Raw genomic sequence first — 10,370 nt, forward strand, 5'->3', positions numbered from 1 at the left:
AGGGACATTTTCTCCATTAGGTACAATAGGCATAGTGCCTGGGGCCATGACATTGTTAGAAGCCCAAGGAAATGTTCTAATTTCTCTTAAAATCAGATTTTAAAAGGTGAGTTTAATCCAATCTAGATTGTATTCATTTTATAGCAATGCAGTCATTAAATATAATTAAAACATTTTTTAGAGGAAAAGGGACCTTTGAAAGTCATAATGTTGCTGTGCTCACTACCAATATCAACCATTTTAGATTCTCTCTTTAAGTATAAATGAGAAGTCAAAAGCCACCAAATACTTGAGGAAAACAAACAACATAAAATAGCAAACCAATTTGAAAAAATAGAGGAAAAATTCCAAGGAAATAGAGTTAATGGAGAAAAAGCATATAAATTTTGAAAATTCTAATTAGTATTTTCAAAAGGACTTGAAAGCATTCACATATAAAAAATTAAGAAAAGATTCTCTGAAAGCTAATAATTATTGAGCATTTCCTTTTAAGCCGTTTCCATTTACTGTTTTTTCCATGCCTTACCTTATTAAATCCTCCAAAAATCCCATAAACAAGGTACTTTTATGAGTTCCACTTTACAGAAAAGGCAACTAAGGCACAGAGAGGTTAAATAGCTTGCCCAAGGTCACAGAGGTTGCATGAGATTGCATGAGGTTGCATGAGGTTGCTGAATTTGAAGTTGTTTTTAGAATTTCAGAACAGAGTTGCTGACATACAAGACTATGGATAGGAACCTCCATATTGCTTTCCACAATGGTTGAACTAGTTCATATTCCCACCAGCAGTGAAATAAGTCAGGCAGAGAGAGACAAATACCAAATGATTTCCCTCATTTGTGGTGTATAACAATGGAGCAAAACTGAAGGAACAAAACAGCAGCAGACTCCCAGATTCCAAGAAGGGACAAGAGGTTACCAAAGAGGAGAGGTGGGGAAGGGCAGGTGGGGAGGGAGGGAGGGAGAAGGGGATTGAGGGGTTTTATGGTTAGTATACATGGTGTGGGGGATCATGGGAAAGACAGTGTAACACAGAGAAGACAAATAGCAACTCTGTGGCATCTTACTACACTGATGGACAGTGACTGCAATGGGGTGCGGGAGGGACTCGATAATATGAGGGAATGTAGTAACCACATTGTTTTTCTTGTTAAACCTTCATAAGAGTGTATATCAATGATACTTTAATAAAAAAGAAAAAAAATCAAGCCATAAAACAAAATCTATAGATAGTTCTAATAATAAAATGATCATGTACCTGGCTGACCATCTTGAAAGACTGAATGAAGGAATTCTTCTAGAATGAATGGAAAAGGACAGTGCTATAGAAAATTTAAGATTGAGGTTAAGAAACTCAGGGAATAGAGTCAACACAGCCAAGAGTGATTACAGGAAAGCATTGGGAGACAGACTAAGTTGCTCACGGAGGAAACCTTCCCTGAGCTGGAGAGACACATCAAGTTTTGATAGAAGGGGCCTCCTTTGAGAAAGTCACCTGCCATAGTGAAATTTGGGAGGGTCAAGAAGGATAAAAAGGGGTTATAAGTTTCCTGAAAGAAAAAAACATAAAGATTGCAGTATGAATCAGGGTTTTGCAGAGAAATAGAATCAATAGGATGTGTTTGTGTGTGTGTGTTCTTTCATTCAATTATTTACAATTATTTGTTTTAAGGATCGGCAGGTCAAAATCTGCAGGTAAACTGGCAAGCTGGAGACCCAGGGAGTACTTGTAGTTTGATGCCAAAGACTGTCTGCTGACAGAATTCCTTCTTGTTTGAGGGAGGTCACTCTTTGTATTATTCAGTCCTTCAACTGGTTAGATGAAGCCCATCCATGTTATAGGGGATAATCTGCTTTACTCAAAGTCTAATTTAAATATTAAATATTAATCTCATCTAAAAAACACCTTCACAGAAACATCCAGAATAATGTTTGGCCAAATATCTAGGCACCCCTGGTTTAGCAAGCTGACACATAAAATTATCAGAGTTGCTTGCCAAGAAACTAGAATCTGACTGCAGTTAGACTTGTTATTAAAAAAATACCGAAACAATTTTTTATGGGAAATTTCAAGCATGTATAAAACTTGGCAGTAAAGTATTACTACCCATCAAAAACCTATCATCCAGTTTAAACACTTATGACCAACCTGTTTAATCTAATCCTTCCCCACTTTCTTCTCACCAGCTTATTTTGAAACAAATCTCTAGCATCATACCATTTCATTTGTAAATATTTCATCATTTATCTCGAAAATACAAGAATGCACTTAAAAAGAAATAGCCCTAATTTTAAAATCAACAATTCCTTTGTACCATTCAATACCAAATAGTGTTCAAATTTCCCTGATTGTCTCGTAATATAGTTCAAGTTTATTTGTCTGAGTAAGAATCAAGTAACGTCTTTCTTTTGTATTGGCTTGATGTGTCCTAAGTCTTAATGTACCACTTCTCCTTTTTCCCTCCTTTGATTCACTGCAATTTATTTGTGGAAGAAACTGGCTTGTTTGTTCTGTGGAGTTTCCCACTGCCTGTATTTTGCTGATTATTCTCCTGTGGTATCATTTACCTCGTTGCCTCGTTCCCTGTGTTTCCTGTACATTGGTAGTTTGACTTGTTTTAGAAGCCTGATCAAATTCAGATGCAAGGTTTTGGCAAGAATACTTCATAGATGGCATTGTGTCTTTCAGGAGACACCAACATCTGGTTCTCATTTGGGGATGTGAGGCAGCCCCTGATGGTCAATGTCTAGATCTATTGCTTTCATAGGGTTGTAAAATGGAACAATTGCAACTCAATCATTCTTCATGTACTAGCTGAAATATTTCTATAAATAGAAGCTTTCCCTCATCAACCTTTGGGTTACCCTGAGGTGCAGTTTGTAGCTAAAAGGCAAAATAAATGCTTTTCTTTATAAATGATTAATTTTGAGTAAATGGTCTGTGCCCTACCTACATCCAGGGATGATTAACTGAAGTGTTTTTATTTATTTTTGTTTTGTTTTTAAGCATCATTGTGAACTGATAGACTGTAATATCTTGATGTATTTCAATTCATTGCATTTGCTATTCTTATTCATGTTTAAATTATTCCATATTTGGCCAGTAGGAGCCTCTTTGAGTCTTTTCAGTATGACCCTAGCAGTCATTAATCTCCTTTTTGCTTTTTTATTTCACAGAATGTTCCAGGTTTATCCTTTACATTTCTGTTCCAGACCAGGAATGAGATTTTCTAGAGGCATCTTGGTTCCTATAAAGTGGGAAATGGTATTGAGATGCAGTTATTTTTTTATTTCTCTTTTTAAAAGCTCTCTTTTCTTTGAAACTTGCAAATTTCTTTCCTACTTTGTCATTATTTTAGATTGCTTATGATGGTTTATTCCATACATATTTTTGTTTTCAATGCAGACCTCTCATTTTGCAGATGCTGTCTACATTGGATCAGATACCTGTCCAAAGATTCATCCAATTTTGAGAATTAAGATATTTTCTAAAATACAAAAACTCTAGTAAATTTACCACTTACACATATTTTTTGAGAAAATACAACACAACATGTGAAAAAAAAATTAAAATGTATTATGGCAAGCACTATTAAATGAATAGCCATCCCCACTTCTTTTTGCTAACAGAATTCAGACTTTTGTCCAGACAGGTATGTGTATAGAAGAGGTTGGCCCCTCAGCCGTGGGTGATGAATCATGGTTCTGTTAAGCCAACCACAGCGATCCTTGCCAGTGATGGGAGGGGAATCTTGTTGGTTGCTTCTTGGAGAAGGTTTTCCTTGAGCTGTAAGGGAGAAGACATCTTTTCTGTCCCAGTTACTGTTTATCTGCAAGTGACACTGGGAAATGCTCTTGCCATTTTAAAGCTGTAAAGAGGCTCATTGGTATGCTGAGCCTGGCAGAGCAGAAAGACAGACGATGTCTGGTACCTTGATGACATAGTGGAGCAGCTAAATTAACCAACCCTGGAAGGGTCTATGTTCAGGCTTCTAGTTATAAGATACAAAATGCCCTCATTCTGCAAACCACTGCTGGGTGGGGTAGGGGTGGGGGTGGTCTGCTTCTGTGGCTGAAAGTATCTTGATTGGCACATAAACTCCATAGAAGAGAGGTTGAATACAAGACATACTGATGAGCAAAGAAACCAGCTGATTTTAATTATGCCTAAATAATTGTTATTAATGAGGCTGAAATTAAATGGAAAGGATTCCCAGAACGTAAGAAGCATAATGTTAAAGAAAAAAAAAAAGAACAAATCTGAAAGAAGTAAAATTCCAGGTGTGTTCAACAAAGCCTGGGGGAAATGGTGGTACAGAGGAGAAATAAATCTATGCTAAAGATTTGCCCACTGGGTAGGATCCAGGTGAGCTCTAGATCAGCAGTTCTCAACCCTAGATGCACATTAATATTATGTGGTACAGTTGTGTTAACATTCAGTTCCCACTCCAGATGAAGGAAATCTCTGCCTGGGGTGCCTAGTTATCATCTATTTTAGATACATGTTACCGTACATGCTTTTAAAAGAAGATTATCAAATTTATATCAGGCCAATGTTAACAAAAGAAAGGCAGAGTAACAATACTTGTACCACTCAAAATAGATTCAAGGCCAATAGCATTAAAGGAGACATGGAGGGACCTTTTATTTTGGTGTGGATGATAAGAACTGCCCTATCATATTTGGAGCAAATTACCTTAATACTTCCTTTGATCCCATACATCTGACTGGCAAGAAGACTAGTGAGTTCCCTTGGGGAACTAGGTACCCTCCTTACCTTTTCCCAAAAATGCTGGGAGACTGAACAGCCAATGGAGGATGTCCATCCCACTTTACTCCAAAGCAAGGAGAGCCTGCCTTCTGTATCTTCTTTCTGTAGTTACCATTCACTGCTGTGCAATAAGCACAGGCCCTCCCTGTCCTCTCAGTACTGCTGGACACTGGGCAAAGTCTCTTTCCTGTAGGCAGCTGCTATATTTCACTGGCCCACCTACCTGCACAAGCTGTGGTGTCTTTTGAAAGAAAGCATCTCTACTTACTCAGGGCAACACTTTGGCCCTTCAGACATATACCCATCTCTTCTGAGGTTCTGTATCCTAATCTATCCATCTGCCTTAGTGAAATTCAAACAGCAACACTCTTTATAGCTTAGATCATCATGGGAATAAAAATTTACTGCTTAAAATAACCACCCCAACTCTTACTGACTTAAAACAACAACTGTTAATTGTTGCCTATGAATCAATGAGCTGGATGGCTCTGCTGAACCCCACCTGGATGGGCTGACTGCGGCCGGACTCACTCCTTATCTGTGGTCAGCTGGAAGATCAGCTGGGGTCTGGCTGGTCTAGGATGCTCTCCGCTGGAATGGCTGGCTGTCCTCTTTGTGGTCCCTGGCCCTCCAGCAGCTCTTTGGGCTTGTTCATGCCCTGGTGACATGGTTCCAGAAGCAAGAGGGGGCAGTGTTGCCAGGGCTCTTGAAGTTTATGCTTAGAAGTGGCATGATGTCATCACAAGGCATTCATAAAATGAACTGTTGGTGAAAGCAAGTCATGAGGTCACCTGGGAGTAAAAAGTTGAGGAAACAGACCCTTTCCTTTGGTAGGAGAAACGGCAGAGTCTCATGGCAGAGGTGTGGTCAGTTTCCATCTTAAGCATCAAGACTTAATTCCTGTCCCTTTTTTCGCCCCAGGGTCACCACATTTAGGAACAAAGGCTGCAGATTACACAATTCCAGGGGACAGGATTCATATTGTAATTACATTGTAATTCATAATATAATTTTTCACAAGTAACAAATCCCATCATTCTGTGTTAGATGTCCTTCAGATACCTGATGAGAGCTGTGCCCTCATCTCACACACACACACACTCTTCCCAAGGGCAGCTTAGTCTACTATAAAATTGGTTCCTGTGGCATGAAAACAAAGTCTGCTATTCTAAAATGCAGCTAATGGTCCTAACATATTACAGGTTTAAATATACTGATTCTCTTTAACTTCAGCTATTTTACATGGTGGTAATAAACTTGCTTCAGCAACAGAAAACCTACCCTGTTGATCCTTTAACATAAATATTTATAAGTTCCATTTTCAGAAAGAAATTTTTAAAAATGTCAATTGGCTTGTATTATCTATAGCTAAATGCATTCTGCAGGTAGTTTAACATTAAAATCTCCAACAAATAGTCGCCAGGCTTAAATATACATTTCTGGTGAGACTGTGGGATCATTCACTTCAATGGAGAGCTTTGCCTTTGTTACCTCACTTTTTTAATATTTCTGTGAAAAAGAGGACTTTCATCAAGGCAGAGTTTTCATTTTGAAAAGATTATTCCATTAAGGTTGTTGCATTGCTGGGAGAGTAGGTATCTATTTCTGTACGTTAAGATCCAAATTCCATGTAAGCTGTCTCCTTGAAACCAACGATGCTATTAATAGTTTCCTCCAGTGTTCCATTCAGGGGAAAGTAGGAGTGAGGCTGCCTCTTTAATTTACTGGGGAATGGAACACCTTTATACAACTATTATTTCTGGAAGTAAACTCTACCTTTCTGAATGATCTATTTGTGCAATAGGATGGATGTTACAGGTTTGAGTTACCAGAGGTTAGAAATCATTCATTTTTGTAATATTGCTGGCAAGCTGATTGCAAATGCATTTTTTTCCCTTTGGTTCTTTATTGGATAAAGCTTCAGGGTTTGTTAGTAATCTCAGTTTTTTAAAATAATGCATTTACAATAACTGAATCTCATTGGGTATATTTATAGCAAAAACTATAGTTATTAGGCCATAGTCATTAGGAATCTGTGATTATTTGGATAGGTCTGGGTTGAAGTTCATCCTTTAGTGATATCTGTAAGATGGATTAATAAACCATAAAATGATTTCAACCCAATTTCAAGGAGAAGGTATATGTTCTAAAGAACATAATTTGCTTCTAAGTCCTTAGAAACACCTATTTGCCTCCAAACAACATAATCAAAGGCCATCTCTGCTGAAGCTGATGTTTGGGAGTGCTAATTATGAAGCATTCTTGCCTTTTTAATGAGGAAAACCTTGATATGCTTGAAAGAAATAAACCTACAGTTCTGTAAAAATATTATATAATCTAGATCACTGCTAAATAATAGTTTATGCATGAGGGTCAATTTGGGAAAAAATAAAATGTTTGCAAGCTATGTTTAATTATATTCTTTTTATGCAAAAGAGGATGAGGTCAATGAAAAACTTGATATTGGTTTTTAATATTGCATTTCATACAAATAGTAGGGGATTGTGAGAACTAGCAGTAGGGTATGGGTTTACCTCTTCCGAGCTTTACATCTTGAGACCTTTTAGAGTTTCTTGAGTTATGTTCACATGCATACTTCATTTTGTGCTCACCTAACATCCTGAATTAGGTGCTTACTTTATAGATGATGACAGAGAAGTTCTCTCTTGTCAAGTCACACAGAGAGATGGCCACAGTGCTGGGATGAAAATGGCCCATTTCATCAAGGGCTATGTGTGTCATAAGCTGGGACCGACCAGACACCATGTGAGGGAAAAGGATGTTTCAGAGGCGTGTGAGGCACCCCCAACCTCCCATTCCTCCATCCTGAGCCAATCTCTCTCGAGTCCCAGCTCCACCTGCAAATTCTGTGGGAACTGAGAACGTCCTCAATCTTCTGAGCTTCCTGTCTCTTGTTCATAAAGGAAAAGTTTCCACTTGATTCAGTGGACTTTCCTTCCTAAATTAATTTTTTTTAAAGGAAACCTTCTATCACTACCTTAAATGAAAACCAGCATCACTTGCCATAGAGGAAACCAAAAAACAAGCACAGCAGAGACGATCCTCGTACTTGGTGTCACTTCCTCTTTCGGTTAGGAGACACTGGCAAGTGTTAGAAAATTGGGAGAGATAGTAGCTCCAGGAAACTTTCTCCTTGACGCCACCAAGTGACGAAAGAGAATTGAAAAGGGGGTACCTCTTCCCCTCTTCCACCAAAGTCACTTCCTTCTGTGTCTGTGAAGCACCCAAACACATTCTCTACCCAAAGCGGCCGAGTTCTGTACTCTGAGAAACACCGGCAGGGCATGGGTCCCTCAATAAGCTCAGAGCCTATCATTCATTTTATTTTAAATATCTGAACAGTACGAAGCTGGCGGGGCCCATGGCGATCAATGCCTTTCCTTCACAGCTGTCTGGTATCAAGTTCTTTTCCACATCAACCCCCCCCTGCCGTTCTGGACGCTGCTGTTGTATTAGCCAAGCTTCCACAGAAACAAAGAACAGCTGTTCACCTTCCCCTCCCAAATTTCCCTCTTGTGCTCAAAGACTGTTAGCAAGTTACCACTCGGACTTCACTTCTCGAAGCCAAGCGAAGTCAGGTCCTCTTCTACCCCATTTCCTAATTACGTTAGTGGCTCTCTGATTTCCACCAAACCCCACACACATCATCTGGCTTCTTTATTCTTACTCATCTCCCGCCAGGCTGTAAAAACTTTTCTGGAGGTCGGATCTCTAACGCCTGTCTTATTTGGAAACACAGTCCCTAAGAGAAGCATGAAAAGGGTATATAAGACAGCAGCTTCTCTCCTGGCCCCAGGGATTCCTCTGCTGTCTCCCTTCTGTTCCCAGCCAGGCTTCCTGATACCGGAGCTGGTGTGTTTGTGTCCAGCCCGCTGCTAGTCCACGAGAGGCCCCTGAGCCGCCATCACTTCACGTGGGGTTTCATCATTTCATTTCACCATTTCATCTTGTAAAAAATGCGCATGTTCAGATCTCACAGAGACCTACTACTGAATCAGAAACTCTTGCAGTGGACCCTAGGACTTGTATTTTAATATGATCCTCAGTTGATACTTAGGTACAATAAAGTCTGAGATTTATATGGACCCTACATAATCTTTTAAAAATGTTTGCATAACGCTCTGACTTTTAAAAATTAATACAGCTTTTCAACTTCTTTTAAAAATTGTATCATCTGGAAATACTGGGTTCCACCTTCCTCCTGGAATCCAGTCTGTCAATGCCTTCCCAGGCCCGTTGCAGTGTCTGCATGGAGGTCCAGTACCAGCTGCCATTTTTCATCCTGCACGCACTACTGTTTCTCTGGGAGTGGAGGTAAGTGAATTGTAAAATACTTCTTGTACATACATTGCTATCAAAAGTAGTCATATTGAAGCCAGACCCAGAGAGCCATGTGATTCAAGTAGAAATGAAACAGAGAAGATTTCTTGGTGGAAGTGGTCTGGCTTGCTTGAGCCCAGTAAGCAATTGAATATGTGACTTCTACTCTAGACTCTAGATTTAAAAGACTTGCTTGCCTTTTCCAGCTATAGTTCCCTCCTTGTTAACCCCACATGTTGCCTTTCTGACTTCTGATTCCTGCTCAGACTCTCCCACCTGTCCAAACCCTTGGTCCTACACTCTCATTGGCGTCGATGCTACAAATCCCTCTCCCATTTATTAACAACCACTGCTGTTAGTTCAGTAGGTCGATTTGTTCAGTATGTGCTATGCTGTGTGGTATAGCATCAAAGCCTGGATTTTGGAGACAGGAGAGCTGAGTTTGATTTCAGACTCTGGACTTAACTGGGTTGTTTTGAGAATTACTGAGAAATATAAGGAAAATCACTGTTACAGTGTCTGTTCTGTAAACGCAAAGTAAATAGTATTTATGAGTAAGAGTTGAGTATTTGTTAATAATGCTAAAATGTATCTAGCACCTACATTAGGCCAAGGTTGGGCTAACTAGACATTATTGGTTGAAGAAGAAGTGGGAGAGTCAGGCACATAAATACTTGTAACTAAGGGGCATGTACAAAGTACACTGGCATTATGGTGAGAAGGAGGTTTTGGAAGATTTTGGTAAGTTTTATGTGAGACTTGTTGGACTAGCTCAATAGGTAAGGCTAACTAAGAATTTTCTAGGCAGAAAAGGGAGTGAAGGGCTGAGAAGGGCCACCCTATGTATAAATACTCAGTGATCAAAAGGAATGTGGTATGTTTTATGAATGTTCCAAGAATAATGATGACTTCCAGGTTCCTGGACTAAAAGGTGTATAAAGAGAAAGAGGACGTACGAGATTGGAAAGGTAGATTAGGGTGAGCAGTGAAGCATTTTCCCAAATTGAAAGAGCTTAGATTTGATCTTGGAGTCAGATTTGTGTTCTGGAAAGGTCACTTTAGAACCTGAGTCATCCAGAAAAAGCTTCAACTAAATTATGCTCCATTGATTATCAGAGGAAGACACAGATACAAGCAAAGAATTTTAGAGAAATTTCCATCCAGAATGGGCACAATTTTTTAAAGGATTACAGTGTCAGCTTTTTTGGAAACTCAGAGAATTTATTCCTCATGCATTCCTGTGAGTTAAAGTTGTGCT

At 39.2% G+C, this 10,370-nt stretch overlaps 1 long non-coding RNA gene across 3 annotated transcripts in view; it reads left to right on the plus strand.

The window, feature by feature from the left end:
• Positions 1-10,370, plus strand: part of LOC108405861 (uncharacterized) — a 121,654-nt gene that overhangs the window by 76,639 nt on the left and 34,645 nt on the right. For 2 of the 3 annotated variants that reach the window (XR_012131791.1, XR_012131790.1), the window contains exon 7: positions 9,005-9,106. This is a non-coding gene — a long non-coding RNA (uncharacterized lncRNA). The remainder of the gene's footprint in view (positions 1-9,004; positions 9,107-10,370) is intronic. The other variant, XR_012131792.1, reaches the window with a different exon arrangement.

The sequence above is a fragment of the Manis javanica genome, chromosome 5 (genome assembly GCF_040802235.1).
Source record: "Manis javanica isolate MJ-LG chromosome 5, MJ_LKY, whole genome shotgun sequence".
NCBI classification, from domain to species: domain Eukaryota; kingdom Metazoa; phylum Chordata; class Mammalia; order Pholidota; family Manidae; genus Manis; species Manis javanica.